Genomic DNA, 22,033 nt, shown 5'->3' with positions numbered 1-22,033 from the left:
CGAGGACTGCTTTACGATTCCCTGAGAAAGGCAAAGGGGAATAAAAGTGGGCGAAGGAGAACACGCATAGTTTTTCCAGGTGAAGCGATGCAAGGGAAGAGCCTGGTTGCACAGAGAGCTGCGGGGCCACCTCCCACCGCCAGCCTGGCCAGAGCCTGCCCTGGAGCGAGGCTCACATCGCAGGGTCCCTCTGGAAGGATGCTCGGAGACCAAGCCGAGCGTGCCGGCATTTGAATGTTGCGGTTGTCTCAGGGCAGATAAGATTGTAACGAAAGAGGATGACAGCATGGGAAAGGGCAAGCGTCAAGGGCTGTTAGACACAGAAGGGTGGCAGAGGAGCTGGCGGCAGTTCTGTCCCCATCTTGATGCGGCTCCTTTTTCCGAGGTAGGTTTCTAGAGTGCTGATTTGATCCAGCTCCTTCCACGGGTCCGGTTTGAAGGTGTAGAAGAGGACGATGGTGTAGAAGAGGACGAAGCCTGCGTGCGGGAAAGGGAGAAGGAAGTACAGAGAGTGGGGTCGAGTGGGAAGCTTTGAACTCACTTTAACCCCATGGATAAACCCTAACGGAGAACCACATCCTCAAACATACAGTGTGATGAGGTCATTGCAAACACAAGGGTGTCCTTTGAGGAACTGAAGGCTTATCCACTGGGAACTGGGCTGAAATGTATCATTTCACAGAGGCCGAGTAATGAATCTTTGGGAAATAGAACATTTCTTCAGAGGGAATATCTGACATTTCAGTAGCTGGTTTTGCTGCATAGCAGTGGGGGAAACGCTGGGGGTTTATTTATTTATTTATTTAATCCAAGTTCTAGAACAAATTCAATCCTGCCTTGGAACTAGTCAAACATTTTACTGTAATAAAGTTCAAAATTTTCAGTGTGATTGTGCCAGAACATGTACAAGAAATGAAATATTATACATACTCCATCTGGGCTTTGTGGCATTGAAATATGATAATGAAATACAAAAACACGCAGAGCAAAATGAGAAGGCGCAGCCGAAACAATCACGTTTTACATTATTGAGATGAAATAACTATGATATTGCCAAACAAGGAAAGTCAAAATATGTCATGCTAGCTTTTTTTAAAGAGAAATTTGCATTCAAGGAGATCTCTCAGGATTGTTTCAAAGAAGTAATGAGCAGTTTTCTGAGGATAGCTCAGGCTGCTGCATCAGGGTGAGAGTCTCAAAAGTAGTAAACGTTTCTTTTCAATGTTCGTCATTCAAACAGTTGTGTCATCTGATGTCACAAGGGACTCTGGGGTTATTTCTGGCACGTATAAATGTGCTTTTGAAAATATTAACCTCAGCCAAGATTTGAATTCATAAACAAGAGCCAGAGGCCTTCTGCAGCAACTGCATTGTTTGAGACTGCCCACATCACCCACCCACCCTCCCACCTTTTATTAATGCAGAAGCCTGGGTCAAGCCTTTGTCCTCCCTGCTGAGTTTCAATGGCAAGACAGATGCCACAGGATGTGCTTTCAGCTCTGTCACTCTCCCCTCTCTCTTTGATGCTGTTTGGTCAGAGCTGATCGTCACAGTACTAATACTGGTCTGTGTGACCACGTTTGATAAGTAACCTCAGGCTTTCAGGAACATTTTTTTCCCAGCTCCCCCAGCAACAGGCAGATGGATGGGCGCAGGCAGATCTCTCCTGACTCCTCGCAGGCTGGCGTGGGGTGTGACACAGCTCACAAGGGGGGTCAGCAGCTCTCTGCAGCAGGAGGCACTTGTGAGAAGATGTACAAAAGGCAGCAGCTGGTCTGAGGGAGGCTTTCACCTGCGCCACGCTGCTGTATTACAAGGGCCCAGACAGCCTTTAGTTTCCTCCACAGCAGCTTTAGGAAGTGCGCAATCAAACCCTCGCTGAAGCATCTCTAGCAGGCACCAGTGGCCTGGGGCTGACATTGACGTGCAGCGTTGGTCCCCGGGACCAAGGAAATCAAGTGGCTCAGTCACCAGCTCGCTGTGCCCCAGGAGCTTCGGCTGAGGCACTTAATCAGACAGGAGAGAGGGAAGGATGGAAAACAAACTCCAAGCCGGACCTGGAGGAAGAAGCGTTGCAAACCAGAGTGGAGAGGGGTGCAAGAAGGGGGCTGCACCTGCCCCTGGAACGTGCACGATCCAGCCAGAGCCTGGTGTTTGAATGAAAGAAAAAGGAAAGGAAAAATTTGTGAACTATCCCTGAGGAATGTCCATGCTTGATAAGAGTCCATGGACAGAGTGACTCACAGAGAGTGGGACACAGAGAGATGGGGGCTCAGAGGCCCCAGGCAGCAGTGGGGAAGGGAGAGCTTGGTCCAGAGTCCCTCCCAAGCAGTGCTCATGAATATCTGGTGGAGGAGCATCTGTAAAGGAGAAGGGTCTAGCAGCCTCCTCCGCTCCGCTGCGGGGGAGAAAGCCTTTTGTGTAGATCAAAGGCACGGCAGAGCCCTGTTTTTCATAGTCCTGGGCTGGAGAAACACCAGCCTGCTTTCTGCATCTCCAAATAGGACAGTTTGTTAAACACGATGCCTCTGAAATGTGCTAAGGCAGCTAGATCAGTAGGATTTGTTATATGCAGTGCTGAACACATTAAAATACATTCTGAGAGGATGCAAGGCAGGCTGGAGCAGAGACTCGGTTCTGTTAGACTGTGTGTGGAGAAAGCCCCCGCAATGCTGATGGGAAGGATTTGGTTTTTTTCTCAGGCAATGCTGAGTCTTAATTTTTCTCTCGGGTCAGCTGGAACTTTGGAGAGGGCAGATAAAACCTGTGAGTGGCACTGCCCCCCTGCTCTTCCCTGGGGGACTGGCCCCTTCTGTCATCTTCTCTGGGAGAGCCGAGTCTGGGAATACCCATGAGGGGTATGAGTGGGTGTGTCCTGTTTGTGAGGCAATAGATGGAGAGGCAAGAGAGAAGGCTGCTGTGAGGGGCCACAGCTGGCACTGGGTTCTGCTGCTCCCTCAGAGACACCATCCCAGGCCCCAGCAAGCGATGGTGGTCCCTGTCCAAGGGGCTGGAGGCTGGAGCCATCTTCAAGCAAGCCCTTTGCCTACACAGCACCTGATGAGTGCAGAACTACTTTACTTAGTTATGTTGCAGGGCGTTGGGTGGAAAGGACTTGGGGAGGAGAAGAGTGTGTGTCCCTCTGAGCCTGGGGAAGGGGAGCAGCAGGCTGGCACAGAGCAGGCAGCTGCCTGCAGCTTTCAAACAGCAGAAACAATCAATACCCTGTAGATGGCTCTGGTTTTTTATTGGCGCCTCTCGCAGCTCTGGCCACCTGTCCCCTGGTGTCCACCAGGTGTGACCCCAGCTCCACAGGTCCTGCAAGACAGCATGTCCCATTTGGGCTAGGATCACTTCTCATGAGAGGAACTAATTCTGCCCCGAGGTTGAGCTGGGGCATGAAGATGATGACGGGACACTTTCTTTACCGGGAACAAGACACAAACTGCTTTAAGAGCAAGGCAGGCTTTTTGTCTTGGAAGGGTAGCGCAGAGATCTGGTGCAGGGTCTGTGTCCCCAGGCTGCTCTTTGAGGGTGCTGCATAGTCAGATGGACAGGATTTCAAGGAAAAAAAAAAAAACCAACAAAAAAACAACCAACATTGTGAAAATTGTGTTTTCTGATCTGTGAAAAATGGCAAGGCCTAGAAAGAGGAAAAAGTGGATTCTATATTGGCACAAACCTTTTGCTCTTCTTTCAAGGAAATCTCAAGAACTTGTTTCTGGTCAAGACATTTTGATTCCGGGCCTGCAAAGGGTTGCATTTGAACATCTGTCTTTTAAATGATTTTGTGTATACACAATTAAGCAGAAAAGTTGTCACTGGAATACAGACTTTAAAAACAGTATCTGTAGATTCTATCTGAAGCAGAATAAGACATATTCAATGTCTTTGATGAAATAGCATTTTTAGGAGGAAAAAACCCACCAAACCTCCAAATCAAATGAAAACACAAAAAATTAGAGTGAAAAAGCTACTCCCAGGGTGTCATCTGAAGGAGCCAGAGGGAGTCTTGTGTGTACTGAGTGTCCCTGAAAGGGGCTCCAGAGCTTGCACAAGACCCCTGCAGAAGCTTTGCTATCTCAGCAGGTTGGGCACAGACTCCATCCCCTGTAAAAAAAGGTCACATCAGAACAAAGTAATATTTTTTCCCTCTTTTTCGTGCCCCTCAGTGGCCTCTCACACCCCTTTGGCTTGCCACTCTTATTTTTCAGAATTCTGCAATGCTTTTTTGCTGTTCCCCTATAGCTGCTTTTACCCTCAGCTGCTCAGCTCAGCCACTGGGCTCCTCTGAGCATCCATGAGAGTCCTCTTTTCAGTCCTTTTATGCTGTGCATCTGAGATTGTCTTGTTGTCCCTACAGTATGTTGAGATAGTTGATTACTTCAATTTTCACCCTTTAGGTTGTCATTTTCTCACACTTGAAAATACTTCCTACACTTTCCTTTGAAAGATGCTCCAGAAAATGTGCTGAGTGGTAGATTTATAAGCTTTAAGAACAGGGAGGATGGTTAGACTATGCAGTCCAAGCTCTTCTACCCATCACAGCTACTCGAGTTCCACAGCCATAGCAAACTTTCCAGAAGGGCAGTCAGGACTAGCTTTTACCTTAAAGCTGCTTTGCAGAAGTTACCTTCCTGAATGCTGAAGGACTATGGTCACCACTATGGTCACACAGGTTTGACCTTGTGTCTCAACCCACAGGTCACCTTGCTTTCCCCCACACAGCCTTCCAGAAGGCATGTGGCTGGCAGGGGCAAAAGTCATCCTGCTAAGCTCGTCCTACAGGCAACATCTTGAGGCCAACAGCAAGTCTACAGGTAGGCACAGCCTCCCTCTGGGCACAAAAACCTGCTACAACAGGCAAACGAGTGCCTCTCCCCTTCCAGAAACAGGTTTTGATCAGCCTTGTGGGAAAAATGCCTAATTTTGCATTGGAGTTTGCTTGGCATCCATCTCTGGTGACCAGAGGTTTCTGTATCCTGCACCGATGGCTTAAAGGACATGACACATCTGGAAGCAAAGGGTGACATGCTCTCCTCAACCGTGATGGGCTTGTGGCGGTGAAGCAAATATGTGGAATAGTTGTGTTGGAAAATGTATAATTTGAAGCTGTTGCACCTCAAAGTTTCTCCATGTGTTTTCTTCCTCATGGACACTTTTTTTTTTTTTTCTTTTTTTTTTTTCTTTTTTTTTTTCAGCAAGCATCTTCCCCAACCCCAGGAGTAGCAGTTTTATGGCCCCTGTATCTAAAGATCTAAAGGTCTTATGTTCAGTTTTCACAGGGGGCTGCTTTGGAAGCATATGTATTTTACATCTCCTATTAATGAATGAGACACCACAGGGTCATCTCCTGGATTAACATTCTGCATTTGTCTCAAGCCTCCCACCCTGGGTAATTTATCTCCCAAGCCCTCCTTGGTGCTCAGCAAATGCAAGGCAGCCCGATTTGCTGTAAGAAAAACGCAGAAGCCACGTGTGGATATGAGAGCAGTGTGAATCTTGTATGGAGAGAGTTGGTTTTTGGGAGTTGACTGTCAAAATGTGGCAATGTTAGGAGTCAGCAGATACCATCCCAGCAGGCTTTGTTGCCTGCTGGCAATCCCAGGTGCTGTGCCGGTGCAGTGATTATACCTGGGATTAGATTTCCACGTGACTGTCACTTGTAAATGGTCCATGATTGTAGCTTGTGCTGTGGTTCTGCTCCCTTGTGCTGGTGGGCAGTGTGGTGGGTGGGCACTGGGCTGGGCTGTGGGGGCTGCAGCTCCTGCCCCTGCCATTTCCCTCATGTCCAGAGCCCTACACCCACCGCTGCTACTGGTCTGGCTCCTCACCCACAGCTGGAAACCACAATGGCTTTATCGCCGGGATTGTGGCTGGGGCAAGGCAGGAAAAGGCATCTGCCTTCCTCTCTCCCCAGCAGGGAATGGCAGCAGGGAGGGATGTGAGCTACACTCAGGGGAGGCCACTGCAGCCCCTCTGGCATCTTTGGCACCTGCTGTGGCATTTCCTTGGGGAAAGCAAAGCTGATGGAGAGGTGCCCACAGGAGAAGAGCTGCCTGTGCTTTGTTTTTGCAGGCAGAGGCAAAGGTGAGTCAGGTGACACAGGCAAGCTGCCTGTCCTCTGACACCTGAGAGGAGCCTGTCTTACACCCTAGTGAGTGGCTCTCCCAGCCAAAAACAGGAGGGATAGAGCAGTGCGAAATGGGAAGAGGGCTGTGGAGACCGGTGTTGCAAAAGTGTTAGAACTAATGGGGCAAAGTGGAATTTCCCCTAAACCTAGGCACCACACTGGTGGCTGGTAATCCTCTTGACACCATCTGGAAGGCTGTGAATATTTCTGAGGTGCTGCAACAATAGAAGCTGTGGAAGGAACATGTAGAAACAAGGGCAGAGCTCCCTCCCAAGCTCTGTTGTCTTTGATTTGAGCTGGAAAATTAGTGACTAAGCCTTGTTTGGAGCCTTTCCTTCCAAGGTCAGCTGTGCTGTCAGTTGCAGCCATTGCATTCTCTCACTGCAGAGAGAACGCTGCCACGCCAATGAAACCGGGAGTAAGGAGCTTCTCTCCCTGCCTGGACACCCCCAGCCATTTGCTGCTGAGTGTTTCTAGCAGGGAGGGAAAGCTCAGGTGCCAGCTCAGTGGTGGTGTTATCAAACTGCAGAGGTAGGGAAGGGGCAGCCAGGCTGCCAGCGCTCACTTACCCAAGCTGCACCCCAGGACAGCCCCAGTGCTCCCCACACCACCCAGCAGCCTGTGCCCTTCATCCTGGATACTCCCAGTCCCTTTTCCACATTAAATTAAGCTGATTTAGCTAAAGATAACAAAATGCTGTGAGAAGGATGGGTAGGTAATCAACACCAGATGTTCGGGTAGGCGCTGCAGTAGATTTCCACAAATATGAGGTTGCATGAGCGTTTTCCTTCTGACTTCTTGCTTCTGGTTGTTTTTTGCTTTTCTTTTCTCACCTGGTGTGCTGAGATTTCCTTGGGTTAATCTCTGACAGAATGTGAGATGCTTTTCCTTTGTCTTAATAGATTTCCACTACCAAAGTTCCAGGTCAGAAGGGTGGGAGAAAGAAAGGAGATGTCTTGTCCCTTCTGAAAAAGGAATTGCTCGGCTCTTTTTGTAAAGCAGGGAAGCAAGGTGCTGCTGGGGCCCCTCATGAGCCAGGTCTGGGGGCTGGCATGGCCCTGGTATGTACACACAGTACAGATGGAATGTGTGTTCCCCACATCCCAACAACAGCGAAGCAGCAATTTACTTTTTAAGATGCAAGTAAAGACTTCAGAGCTTGTTGGTACAAGGCTGAGAACAAAAGATTGCAACAGGACTGAAGCAAGTGCCACGGCCAAGCAGAGGCGTCTTAAGAAGGCATCTCTCATTTCCCAGGGTACTTTCCCAAAATGCATGCAGGACATGAGCCCAGGCCCATGAGTGACCAATGAGTGACCCTATTACAGCCTCCCTGTGATTCTGCATGGCCCCTTTCTGGAAGAGCTCCCAGGTCTACTAGTTTTCTTCTCATCTCCTTGTTAAAGAGTAAGTGTATCCCCAGGATCCAGACCAAGTGCATGCCTCACCTTTGAATCCCAGGGCGCTGGTGACTGAGGAGGGGGCTCTGTGCCGCCCACTGGGGTTGACAAGGATGGAGGGAAACACCCACAGCTCACCAGTCAGAGAAGCTGTGATGGCCAGGGTGTCCTCCCAAAGAGGGAGGAGGCAAAGCCCCTTGGCAGAGCCCCACAACAGGATTTCCCCCTGCGACCTTAAATGACTGCACGCAGTGTTTACAGTGCTGCCCGCTGTTCTCTGCATGCACGACGAGGTCTTTGTAATTAATTTATATGAGATGCACAGCCAACCGTACTTGCACAGCATACTACAGATTAAATTTAACATCAAAGAGCAGCTGTGAATGTTTCTTGGCATATATAGGCCACCTAGTTTAATATTTCAGCTGTTTCTGTAGTTAACTGCTTCAGCCCCTGGACAAAGCCAGGCAGCTGCCAACAGCTGGAAGGCTCCAGCAGAATGGGCAGAGCATCCACCAGAGGCCTCTTTGTCTACATGGCACTATCAGAGGCACAGCCATGCAGGACAACACCCTGCATGACCACGAAGGTGAATATTCAAAGCAGGACCCTCGCTAGAACTGGGGCTGGTGATTTGCTGCAGGTGTGTCCTCTCTGGTCAACAGCTGTGCTCTTCTCAGAGGCAAGTCCCAAGCAAGCTCCTGCATTCTGCTGAGTTTTTGGTTGGTCACGCACGGCAGACCATTGCTGTCTGCCTCTAGTTGCTCCCGGCCTGGATAGCAGCGCAGCCAAAGCAGGGTTTGCAGACCCTCCCCCAGAGCATGCCCAGCTTGTCTCCTCATCTCGAAAGCTCAAATTCAGGGCTTCCTGCTGGTGGCACTAAAGTTTTCACTGGGGTCACTACCACTGCCGCTGCAGCAGCACCTCGGAGGAACAGTCACTGCCAGAGGTGGGTGTCCCCTCCTCAGCCACCACGGCTGGTGTGCACTTCCCTGGCCTCTAGCCATTTGCTCTGGGCTGTGTAGCTCCGCTCTCCCAGGTTCTCGCTGATACCAAACTCACAAGGAACCAGTCGCTCTTCCAGAAGAAACCAGGATGTGTTCATACACCTGTGACAGATTTTCTCCTGATGGCAGTGGTTTATTTAACAAAAACGTAAAAAAAAAATCATAAACAGTGAACTAAACCCAAGGCTTATTCACTAACTTCATTGGGGGAAAGGGAGCACTTTTGCTCATTGGAAGCCAAGATTTACATCAAAAAGTAAATTACTCGTCAGTGTCCCTTGGTGTCTGCAGTGCACTAGAGCACCTCCCTGCGAGCAAAGTGGTGCTTGTTAGGGGGAGGCTGCAGCAGGCTGTCCTGCACCTGACTGTAGCATCAGCAGGAAAGATTCTTTTAGGGAAAACACGACGAGTTCCTAGGACATAACCTATTCCCACACCCTGCTGTACCCTACTGAGCTGGGCAGTGAAGGGCCACAGGCACCCACAAAATTCTGCCCACAAGGAGTCTGATGCAAGAGGAACCAAAAGAAGGGAAAAGCACATTATAAGAAAAGTGGGAGTTAGCAGGAGCTGCTGAGGCCAGCAGGATCCAGGGCCAGTCTTGTGCAACACCATATCCTGCTGTGTGTGGGGTACATGATGGGGACACAGCACGATGGCATTCAACCTGTCCCTTGTGGAGGAGAGCTGTGACCTGCTGCCCACAGCCAGGCGTCAGGATTTGCAGGGTCCCACAGCCCTGCTTTGCATCAGCCAAGGGGTCAGGCCATGCTGGCTGAGGCTTGCCAGCTTTCTCTTTCCCTGCTGACTGGGAGTGTTCAGCACTGCAGCAGAGAGTATTGTACCTTAGCACATGGTGGTCACCAAAATAAGTGTGAGTAAGTGGTATGAACTCAGTCGGGGTAAACAAGGGAAAGCTTAAAAGAGACAAAGCATCTATGTAGATCTGCCTTGGTGACAGAGCAGGGACAAAATTAAAATTGACAACCCTTGGCTGATGGGGTTGACACTGGATGAGAGGCAGGATCTGATCCTCACACCAAAGGGACAGAGCACTTGGTTCTTCTTCAGTCACTTCTGCTCCTTTCAGTGTAGCCTGGAGGGCCACTTGGGTTTTTCTGTCACTAGGCTGCTGGCCCACCCTCTGCCCTGGCCATGGGGCATCCTGCCTGACCTGTTGGGCACTGATGTGTGCAGCTGAGAGCACTTGGTAGCTCATGGTGGGATCCTGAGGACACATTTCCCTTGGAGAGCAGGGCCTTGGTGACCATCTAGCGGGATGGGAATGTTCCACTGCCTGCTAGTTATATAAATATAACACTTGGCATCTTTGCATATACGCTTTTAATGCCATGAATGCCTTTGCCAACTCCCACATTTTCCAGTGTGCTGAGTTCTGTTCTCAGTATATTTTGCCAATTTACTGTACATGTTTTCAGTCCCATTAGGGTAAATAGAAAGCTTCCTGCATCTGGCCTCTTCTTGTCTCTGGGCACTCTGACAGCTCCCCTCATGCCAAAAGTGAGGCCAGTTCCCAATGCAGATGTTACTGGAGCCTGTTCTCCTCTCAGAGATCAAGGATAAATAGCAGAATTTCACAGAAGCAGGGCTGAAGGGAAATTCACCCCTTAAAATTGGGATTCAAAGTCATGGGCAGGTTTGGGGAGAAGAAACTTTAAATGAAGGAACAAGAATTAATCCAGATTCTTCATCTATAAGTGACACAGACTTTGTCCCATCCCTGCTTGTCCCTGCATCAGGGATGTGCAGACGCCTCTAAAGCAACAGATGTTAACAGTAAGTGAAAGTGTCCATCATAGCTCTGGATCAGATCTGCAGTATTCCTCTGTGCCAAGAGCCAGCCCCAAGCCTGTGAACTACTTCTGTGCTAACTAGGGATGCAGTAGGATGCTGTCTCTAGTGAGTGCTTCTGCCTAATAAGTTTTAACCTGAAGTGATATAGGAAGTAAACAAGCAGCACAAATAGCAACCAGTCACCTTGCTTTCTAATAACCAAAATAATCAAAATTAAGCTTTAAATACAAATCAATGGTAACAACAATAGGCAGCTTGAAATAAGGCTTAGATGGGACCATCTTTCCATCACCCTCTTCCTGAAATTTCTATCCATAGCCAGAAAGGGTCAGTTTTATCACTGGAGGTACTTCACCACAAGAGGCCAGGACTCTGACAATGTCTGTTACTCAGGATGAGGTCCAGCTTTCACTCCTAGCCTTGACCTAGGGCAGACTTGTCCTGAATTTTAAACATCATATATTTATTCCCCACACAAAGAGCCAGAGAAGTTAAATCCTGTATCAGCTGGTAGCAGGCCCGCAGCAAACAGCTTTTCTCGTCACATCTGGGTCAGCCTCTAGGCCAGGCAGAGCTGGGACGTAGTCATGGGGTGGCCAGATCTGCAGGGGTCCAGGCAGGGCAGCTTCACACTCTGCTCCAGTGTATCCTTGTAATCAGAGATGCCTCCAACTCTTCTCCAATGTTCACCTTGAGAAAGAGATGCAAACCGGCCTCAGCCCACGCTTCCTAATAAAATTACAATGATGTTTTTCCAAGAAGGGTAAAATATCGTTTCCCTGGGAGGTCAATAGGGCCAGGTAGCCAAGGAAACAAATGTCATTAAATTTAAAATAAAACCAGCACTATCAGAGAGGTAAGAGCCTACTTCATAGGAATTACTGGGAGCTACTTTAAGTGCAGTTAGCAGTTTAGACCTTTACCTTTGTGGAAAGAACATACAGGGGGAAAAAAGGTGTTCATAATTTCAATTCAACTTTACCTGTTACACGTGTGAATTGCAGCTCGTGTTTGGTCATGGATCTACCAAGGGTGTGCACTCTCAAACAACATTTTAGTGAAGTAGAAGCCAATTAATACTTAGTAGATTTTCTAGGGTCACATCTGACAAATATCACTCTGTGATCGGGATACGCAAAGCAATCACACGAGAGACGAAAGATTTTCGCAGGGCAGAGGGTTCCTCTCAGAGAGCACAAGGCTGCGCCAAGGCCGAGAACAAGGTGGAGAGCCCTCTGCCTGTTTATTTCTTACTTTTTATACATTTGTGGGTCTGGCAGTGGATTGGCTTTTGGAGTTTTCACCCCTTAGCCGAATGGTCAGACCAACTGTCAGTTACAATTTCAGGTTAGAAATATGCAAACAAAGGACAGAGAATGAAAAACAAAGGATTTTTTTATGTTACATCTGCGAGAAAAAGGTAGAAACTGCTCCTAATATCGTACAGTAGCTAAAAAGTCTGACTCCATTTCATGAACAATCAAAAGGCTTTAAAAAACTCAGAAAAATCAGGGTGACATCACTCATTTTATTAAGAAAGTCCTTCCTGGGGAAATAAAAAACTCCACAACATTCACACTCTGTTCCTGAAGCCCTAAGTTATTTGCTCTGGTAACTTCAGCACAGACTACTGCACGTACATTAGCTTGCTTTTGAGGAACCTAAACCCCATGCAAGGTTCCCCTTTATCTTTTTAACCCTTGTACTGTCTAAGGTAATTTTTTGAGAGCTTCTTTACCTGCTTTGTGCATTCATGCAGAAAGATATAATCATCTTTCTGATTATACATATCATCATTTCCTCAGCGTGCTTTACTACAGCGAAGAAGCCTTGCACTTCCTTATTCAGCAGAAACAGCTCTTGCAAACAGCCCAAACACCTTCACTTGGCAAAGCTCCACATCTGCGTAGCTCTCACTTATCAACAGAGATTTCCTTTGCCCTTTTAGGGTAACAGCATGTCAGCAGACGTTCAGCCAGGTCTGCGCCGTGGCGGCGGCGGCTCTGCGATGAGCGGTGCCCAGCGCTGCGGGCGCGTGCCCTCTCCCAGCATTATTGATGCTGCGCGGTCTGACCCACGGCCACATGCCTCCATCACCACCTGCAGAGCCTCCCTCTCCCCACAGAAAGGCTTTTTTCTCCCCTGTCTGGAGATCTCAGCCCGAGACGTCCCTGGATCTAAAGGCTTTTTTCTCCCCTGTCTGGAGATCTCAGCCCGAGACGTCCCCGGATCTAAACAGGACAGGCTTTGGGATAATTGTACCAACCCTTCATCCACTTGAGTGAGCAGAGTTTTGGAGACAGGAGCCCGGCAACAGCACTAACATTGAGGCTGCTGCTCAGGGCAGCTCCTGAGAGACATTCCTGCTCTCACCGAAGGATGATTTAAGGAGTGTACAAGAGCTTACAGAGGGCACAGAAGGACATGTGCCTCTCCCAAAGCTCTACATTCAGTTTTGCAGTTTTGTTTTCCCTTTGTCTTTTAGTGGGTTTTAATAATACCTGTACATATGCCTTTAGGTGGACTTGCACCAGTGAAACAACCCCTCTGGTTACAAAAGATCTCTGCTTAATTGGCCAAAAAGCCTCTAGGCTCTCGAGAGAACCTTTGTCTGTGTTTTAACAAACAGCAGTCACCATGGCATTCTAAGCTATCTAAGGAAATGTGTATCTTAAGGTAAAAAATGAGTGTTTGAACTGTCTTTGTGAGTGTTTGTGAGCATTTGCTAAGTCTCACATTCTTCTGCACAATGTGCCCAGCATAAACGGTGGGCTCCTATTTTGCAGACGTGAGCTCATTAGGGCTGATCTAAGCCTCCTGGTGCAAGGGGACAGCCAGGAGAGTGACAATGAATTACCTAAGGCCTACCTGCTTTAATCCTATAAAAGGAATCTCAGAGGAGTTTAATGAGATTTAAGCTCACACGTGTTGTTTTTCCTTGGTGCTGCTTTTGGTGGCGTGGTATCCCAGCATGACAGACCCCCACTGCTGCTACACGGTAGAAAAGGCTGTGGGGCTGTCCGCTGGGACAAACCACCAAAGAGCCTTTTGCTCAAACTAACTTGAGGACAAAATGCCATTGTATGGCACATCAGGAGCTGGGCTCATCTTGGAGTCAAATCAAGCAAGGAGGCGGCCAGAGCACATCTCTCGAGCGAGAGAACAAAGGAAGGGAATAGAGATGTGAGGAGGGACTTTCTTCTCAGGTGGGGAACAGCTGGATTTTCTCTGCTGCACCTGAAACTGTCTCCTGGAGAAACCAGGGCTTGTGGCAAAACCCAAGTGGTGTAGCTGAGGTTGGGTACACTCCAGGGTGTTTGCTGTGCAGGCAAAGAAGACTGCTTTTTTTTTCTGAGGAAACAGAGAGTGGGAGACAGGAAGAACAATATAAAACAGCTTGAATTCCAATGGGTCCTTCACTTTTAGAAATAACGTAGGTCGCATCAGGTTTTTTTCACGTAATACAAGAGAGAAAACAATTTTCATTCCACTTGTAGTGAGGCATAAGATTGTATGGGGCTAAATATGTGAGTGGGCAGTTTATTAGCAAATGGAACTGAGCAGAGAAGGTAAACAAACAAGCTTGTTTTAGGGAGACTTTATCATTATATCACCGGTCACAGGCTCCCCAAGGAAAGCAGGCAAGCCTCTAATTGGACTTATGCTGCAATCAGCAGCTGGCAAAGATCCCTGCTCAAGTGTAGGAGAATTGTGAAATTTGGCTTGGTTGAAAAAACGTGCCATTTCGCCCAGTGGAGCGCCAGCACCTCCATGGTTTGCAGGCATTCGTTGAGAATTGGTTACCTTGTGGCCAGTGGGACTGCTGCCACAGCCGGGTGGGTCAGAGGGTTAAGAGAACTGAGCCAGGCAGAATCCTACCCCCATGAAGTTAAAAAAAAAAGATGGCTTCATTTCCAGGCAGTTCAGTTGCTGGGAAAAGAGTGCAAAGGAAACACTTGTTTTTGCCGGGCTGGTGCTTCAGCTGCCTGGGCTACCCCATCACACAAGTGGTTCCACCCCAGGGGCTGTGTGGAAGTGAGAAGGGCGGAGGAACACAGCCTTAATTTTACACAGTTTAGGCTGCCAGGGAGGTTTACTTTTGGGAGGTTTTTGGGCATTTAGCCATTGATTGTAGTGCTCTGACTGGGAGAATGACTTCCCTAGATATTTTCCACTCCTCTGCAGACCAGCCCAGCAGTGACAAGGACATCCATGTGGCTCATGAGCCACTTCTGAGTATCAATGTCTTTTTCCAGCAAAGTAGACTCGCTTTCTTTGTCTTGAAAAGTGTATTCATACACCCCAATATGATTTTGATTTTTTTCCACCAAAATTTAACTGTTGTGAAAATTCTGCATGTGTGACATTTTATGAGCCCTTTTCCTCCAGCTAATCCATTACCCATCCCACCATCTCCACCTTATATTTAGGAATCTGATTATTCCTTCCTAAGGATACTACTTTGTACCTGTCTTTATTAAAGTGTCTCCTGTTAGTTTCAGGCTATTTCTTAAACTTGTCAAGAGCATTTTGACTTCTAATCTTATCAGATGTGCCAGCAATCCCTCCCAGATTAATGCCACCTGCAAATTTAATAAGTTTGTTCTCATTCCATCATCTGAACCATTAATGAAAACATTGAATAACATCTGCTACAGGAATGATCACTGCTAAATCTCAGCTGATGAATCATTCCAGCTTGACAATTAAATGTGAGCAGTTTTAAGCTACCCTTATATTCAGTCTATAGAAGCTGCCTTTGGGCCATGCTGCCCTAAATTTTCTATGAGTGTGTCATATAAGCGCAATGTCTTAAACCTTACTGAAGACATATGACATTGACTGCTCCTGCCTCATCCACAAACCCTATTAACCTGTCAGGAAAGAAATTGGATTGTGTTGACACAACCTATTCGTGACGTACTCCTATTAACTTAAAAGTTTCTCAGCCTTATTATCTAGGTGCTTAAAAAAAATCTTCAATTATTTGTTTTAGGATTTTTTTTTTTCCAGAAATAGTTCAGCTCATGGCTTTATAATTTTCTGACTTCAGTCACTCCCTCCCTTTATTCAGATGAAACTCTTTTTCCCTGCCTGGGAGCCGGATTTGCAAAAGCTCTCCGCGGTGGCCATTATCTTCAGAGAGTAGCCTTAGGTCAATATTTGCTTTGGGCTTTTGAAAAATCTCTTCTCCATCTGCACAAAAGACTATGAAAACCAGAGGAGATGTTGTTCCTGCAATGCCTTTCTTTAATGCTACTCATTTTTGGGATACAGGAGGACTTTACCTCTTCTCTCAGCAGCAGTTAAAGCCTATTGCTCTAGCAGGAAAAAAGATGCTCTGCTGCAAGCCTAGCAAGCCCACTCATTCACCCACCGCTGTGTTCGGAATGTGCGAGCACGTCGGCAGGCCCGCCAGCTGCGCTCAGGTTCCGCAAAAGCCCATTAGGATGATTTTAGAATTACTTTCTTATCGCTTAGCTTGTTCTAAAGAGAACTCCGATGCTGAGAATTAGTAATGGGTGAGGCCATTTGCATCTTTCGGGAGGACAATGAGAGAAGAATTAACAGCGCAGGTATTGTGATGCTAATTTTCCAAATAAAGGGTCAGAGGGCTTCAGGCAGTTATGAAAGGAAGTCTCTCTGTTCTCCCTCGACCTCCCACTCCCCACTGCATTTTAATCGGCAGTGGAAGCAGAGTACACCTCGGTGCTGGGAGCACTGGGAAGAAGCAACACTCAGACGTGCCGCAGTGGAGAGGTGAGCCTGCTATGTGTCCATCCAAAACCTCTTCATGACAGATGCACCTCGAGGAAAACCAGTTTGCGTGAGGAGCTTCGGTGGGTGCAGTCGGCGGCAGATGTGAACAATTGTCCAGACAGACGCCCGGCTGAAATGAAAGCGTTTTCAGTCAGCGCTGCTAAGGCACAGCAGCTCAGCTGCTCCGGGGTCAGACACCGCAAAGGCCCTGGCATATGGCGAGGCCAGCCTCTCCCTTTAACCCCTCCCCAGCCTGACAGATTGGGACATAAAAGGGAGTCGCTGCTGCAGACTGAATGGCCGGAGCAGGCGGTGGCTGCAGGCCGCCGTGGGAAGAGATAATCCCTCGGGAGGCTTCGCTCCTCGCTGCCGGTGACACCTGCGGTGGGATGATGTACCACCTCACTGCGGAGCATTCCTGCTGCTGTGCCCACAGGGATGGGCCCTTCTCCTCCTCTTCTCCAGGAGTGCTTCTTTGGCTTGGAATAAGAGAGGGAATTATAATGTCCAAAACTACTTTGTAGCAGAGTTCTACCCCTTTCTCCAAATTCCTGGGGGCAGCAAGGAGAGCAGCAGGCGTGGGATTGTAGTGAATCCTGGGCATTTCTTTTTCATGGCAGAGTCTGATGCCCACTCTTCACTGGGTAGCAAGGATGTGAATCCCTCAACGCTAGTGCGAGGGTACCTGGTCATTTGGGAGGGCTGGATACAGAATGAGAAAGGGCTATGCAGGCAGTGGGAAAGCAAGACTGAGTTTGGAGAGGCAGGATGTGTTCCAGGGAAGGTCTGACAAGGTGCAAGTCTGGGCAAAGCTGGGGGGTCAATATGGAGCTGAGCAGCAGAAGCTGGGGGAGAAATCTACAAAGAAGCAGGCAACAGAGGTCAGCAGGAGGAGGGGGGGAGGATGGGGGGGACAAATGTGTTGTTTGTAATTAAGCCTTTGGGATACCTTTGTGTCATCCCATCTAGTTTCCAGTGATGCCCATGAGAGCCTTACCCTGTGGCATTGCAGCCCCATAAGTGTTTGCTGGAGGGAGTCACCTTCTAACATCGCTGGCAATTACTGCTGGTGAAAAATGGATTTTCTGCACTCAACTAAAGCCTTATTAAGTTGATATGAATCTGATCCAATAAATTATTCCAAATTAAGTTGGACAACAGCCTCTGAATGAAAAGTCCAGTTAATGAGGGAGCATTGTATCCAGAGGGTGAGGGGTGGGTGGAGGAGGGGGCTGTGCCATGCACAACGGTCTCTCAGTGTCATATTCTGCACAGAGGGGATTTTTATTTATTTGCCTCCTTTTCATTCTGGGATGACACAAAGGAGGAGAAAATAACTCCTTTTTTACTCCAAACTGGAAATCAATGTTGCAGCTGTACAAGCAGCACCCACCCTGATTTGCCTGAGAGAAAAGCCCCAGTTAAATGACGGGAGGCTCCCAGCAGCCAACAAATTATATTACAGGGGAAGAAAGATCCAAGCCTCTCTTGTTTGATGCCGGTTCATTTACTGAGCAGCATTAACCCTTTGTTGCTGCTTTGTTGGTTGGTCTCTGCATGAGCCTGTAGTGACCCCACCCACAGGAGAGCTTCCCCTCGTGGGCTGGAGGGTCACCCATGACCTCTGAATAACCCCAGCATCTGCCACTCTGCCTCGCTAGGGGCTGAGAGTTAACGCTGTATGGCCAGCTCCCGAGTGCCCTACACTGGTAATTAGCTTTCCAAGGGGAGGACTGGGACCGGCTGAGAGGGAAAGAAGATTCATTACTAGCAGTGGGAAGGGAAGGGCTTTCTTTCCATTGCTAACCATGCTGGCTTCCCATAGGATCGGCCTTTAAAATCTTCTTTTTGATTTTCTTTTTCTAAGCAGTAAGCTGAGCTACGCAGATAATTTGTCTCCTGACGCTTCCAGCTCTGCCTTTGCCATACAATGGGGTATGAGATGCTTAAGTATTTTTTGGAAGAAGCAGTGGTGAAGCAGTGGACCCTAGTTTCTCTGCAGGGGAAAGTGTAAGCAAGATGAATGTTTCTGACAGGTAGATAGCAGCTCCAAGCTGAGGATACAGAGAGATTTGTGTTCCTGGGCCAGACAACCTCACGCATACCAGGAAAAAAAAAACCTCCAAGAACTGGACAAGGAAAAAAGAAAAATAGTTAAAAAGTGAACTAAAAATAAAAACAACACAAGTGCTCACAAATGAAAATAAGTGAGGATATTCTGTGATTTAAAAAAAAAATGAATGAGGATATTGAGAAATAAGGCACAGAGAGGCACACATTATGGAAATAAACAAAATGAGTCAGGGTTAAAAACAGGTAAATACTGAGAGCAAGCAATGTTTAACATTTACTGACTCTAAGAGCAGGAAGGAATTCAGACTCAAGCAGCAATAAAATAAGAGCATTTCAGGCAGAGCAATCTCCTGCCACCCCCCGCCTCCCAACTAAGCAGCTTTAGCTGCAGAATGAGACAATCAATGACTTGAAAACGTGCAACAAAGAGGAAATGAAAGCGGCCAAATGAGATGAAGGATCAAACGCATTTGGACTTGAAATTAAATATTACTTGAATTAATAAGATACATCCAACTTCTGTGTCAGACCCTAACAATTTTGTTCTCCATTTTATTCTCCTTGGAGAGCAGTTACACAGATCCGTGTAAGGGTAATGGATTACAAGTCCGAAGGAGGCATCCACAGTCCTCCAGTGGCTGAGATGCTGTGCTGCTCCCTCCTTTCCCCAGCCTGCCTCTAAGCTGGTTTTGTCCCAAGAGGTTCTCCTGGACCAGGAGCTGTTCAGAGCTCTTCCTATTTGTGCAGTCTCCAAGCTGCAAGTGGAATGGCAAATCACAGGAATTACTGGAACAAACAAACTTGTCCTCTCGGATTGGGGAATGCAATTACATAGCTGCACAAAATGAGGAGGATTAATGCTCATATTTGAAAAAGGGAAAACCACAATAACAGGACTGAATTCAAGAAAATTGTTCTGATTTTTGATTTATGAAAGGAAGAATAGTATTTTTCATGTGCCACTCTCTTCAGGGCCTTCTCTACTGTCTGTGAGGGATTAAAAAGCCTTTCCATGATATTGAAGATTATTGTCCTTCTTTAAATGGAATTGAAAAAGAAATAAAATCCAGGTGCATCTATTCTTACAAGAATGGTGTGGGACCCATTGAGATAGTCTCTGCTATGATTTGTATGTCTGAGGGGTTATATGAATAATGCTTGCCTCGAAAAGGATGTGGCATGTCCGCCTCTCTTGTTATTATTGATCCCAAGGGCAGAAAGGTTTTGTCATTCATTTCTTTAGTATCATAATCTCTGGCTCAAGGACTGGCTTCAGGCACGGACAGTGCAAGTCAAGGTTATGATCCCTGAAGGAGGGACCTCTGTGATCACCCCAGGCCATTCATCCAGCTGGGTCCAGAAGAAACCTCTCTATACATCACAACCCTCAAAGCATCATGTGACAGATTAGGACCTTCATTGCACAGGACCAACTTCCTTGTGTGCGACAGACAGATTATTTTATCAGTAGGAAGCATAGAGAGAACCCCAAAAGAGGAGCCCCTCATCACCAGTAGACCATTATATCACACCAGAGAAGATTGCTTGCTCCTCCTGATTACCACCAGTTTAAGCACTTTGTGAAACAGTGAACCAAACGAAAACTTAATGTCCGTCTGTGGCCTAAACCTTCTAAGGACATGGAAGCGAAGGATCAGATGAAAATCAGTTTGTTCCTGGCTGTCGTGGTTACAGATCCAACAGCCCAGCAAGGACTGGGGAAACTCAGCTGCACCAGCTCCTTAACAAGCCCATGGTATGCAGCACCATACAGCAATTGCCCACCATGCTGCAACAGGGCCCATGCCCCTAAAATAGCACTAACATCACAGGCAGGTGCATAGTGTTCTGCAAACACCAAAAGCAGTACATCTAGAGCATTAATACCTCTTGTTTCTATCCATCCAACCCTTTATACCAATGTTTTCCCCACAGAACTAGAGTGAGGGGAAAGAGGTGTTCAGGCAAGGCTCCTCTTAATTTCCCCCCAACCAACACTGAAGGACACATTTTTGTTTTAAGAGGTCAGGATTATTCTGGCCATGACAGGTGGTCTTGGAGCAGCACAGCATATGCTCCATGTCATGAGAATCATCATAGAGGGGCACGGTAGTTCTCCAGCATAAGAAGATGAGATTGATTATCTGCCAGGAATATTTTTTGAGTTTTCTAAAAGTGACAAAAGAATTCCCATTTTCAACTCATTCAGTCACAGGCTATTGAACATTTTCCCCTGAGTCCAGGCCAGGGTGCCAGGCCAGGTGACGACTGTCCTCGCTGTATCCACCAAGGTGATTACTGAGTAATGCCCTGAGCTGCCTGGTGCTGCTCATGGTGATAAGCTCCCTGCGGTACAGAACACCTTGATAGGTACAGCCCCTCAAGGCCAATGAGTGCTTCCAAGCCATCTGTTCAAAAGCTTAAAACCCTGCAAGTTTGATGGCATGGTTCCAAGGAACATCTGATGGCACAAAGTTATTATTCTCATTGCATGTCATCTCACTGACCTTTTTTTAACCCTAAGGGAATTTAAATTGCACAGTGGCCATGGTCCTAATCCTGTGTTTGTAACATCCCAGCTGGAAGCCACAGGGATGGCTGTTTTGTTACAAGACAGAGAAGTACAATAGCGAGGTGGAGAGAAAGTGAAAGAGGAGCCGAATGCTGTAGAAACGTGGGTCCAATTTGTTTTGAGATCCATGCTGCCCTACAAAAGAGCAGCACATTGTGAGCTGTACTGGGGTGACGTGTTTTCCACAAATGGCTCTACTGCTCTGACTTATGCTTTTGGGGTCATCCAGAAACCCTGCTAGAGACAGCAAAACAGAAGGCCCATAGAAAAATAAAAGGTTAGACAAGGCTGTGTGACCCCATTAAGATGTGTTGTTCCCTTTTCCCGAACTCTAGATCATCTTAACTCCACTCTCACACAGTGTGAGAAAGCAGCTTGTTCCCAGGTCTCTGGAGAAAATGGGTTTGGAAAGAAAACAAAGTGTAAGTAAGGGTATCTTTGCACAGGCTGGTTAGGATTCAAAAGCTGATGTCAATGTTTGTCTTGAATTTGGCTACATCTCCCAGAGTGCTGGTGAGTAGGCCAGTGTGGTCTCTGCCTTGGCAGAGTGTTTAGAGGGAAGGAGATCTGTTTTTGTTTCCACAGAGATACGATCCAGGCCACCTGGCTCAGCCATTCCGAGGCTCTTTTGCACCCTGTACTAAACTTGCAGAGACTTTCTCAGGCCAAGAATGTGTCTCCACCATCCAGCCCCAACACTGCTGCTGCAGTCCTTGCAGGATGCTCAGCCATGGGGATGCAGCCTCAAGAGAAGGACCATCAGGACCCTACCCGTGGCTGCTTCCTCCCTGTTAACCAGGCAGTGCTGGTCTGAAGCCAATGCTTCTCTTAGGGAAATGAATAGAGAGAATGTGGTCAAATACTTGAATAAAGCAGAGGATACAGACCCAGTAGATTTGGGGTGGAGTATCACCTTTGCCAAAAATTTGCCATGCAACATGTCAATTGCCTAACTGGTAGGCAGGAAGTTCAAACAGTGTCCTTGCTATTTGCCATCTTGGCCAAAGACCCTCACCAGAGCCACGCTCTAAGCTGATCATCGCTTCCTGTGCTGGCAATCTGCTGCCCTCACAGAATACCATGTTTCCAGGGCCAAGAAAGGGGTATTTTACCCATCTTCCCTCCCCAGCTGAGGGGTGCCCTGTGCAGCTGGGTTGTGCTTGGTTGCTTGAGTCAGTTTGATAGCTATCTCCCATCCTTGCCATAGAATCGTGTTGTTGCTGTGCGTCTTATATTTGCGTTGGTTTAGCTGGAGCCACTGCCTTCATTGCCA

This window comes from Hirundo rustica, chromosome 6 (genome assembly GCF_015227805.2).
Source record: "Hirundo rustica isolate bHirRus1 chromosome 6, bHirRus1.pri.v3, whole genome shotgun sequence".
Classification (NCBI taxonomy): Eukaryota; Metazoa; Chordata; class Aves; order Passeriformes; family Hirundinidae; genus Hirundo; species Hirundo rustica.
This window is presented reverse-complemented; position numbering follows the sequence as displayed.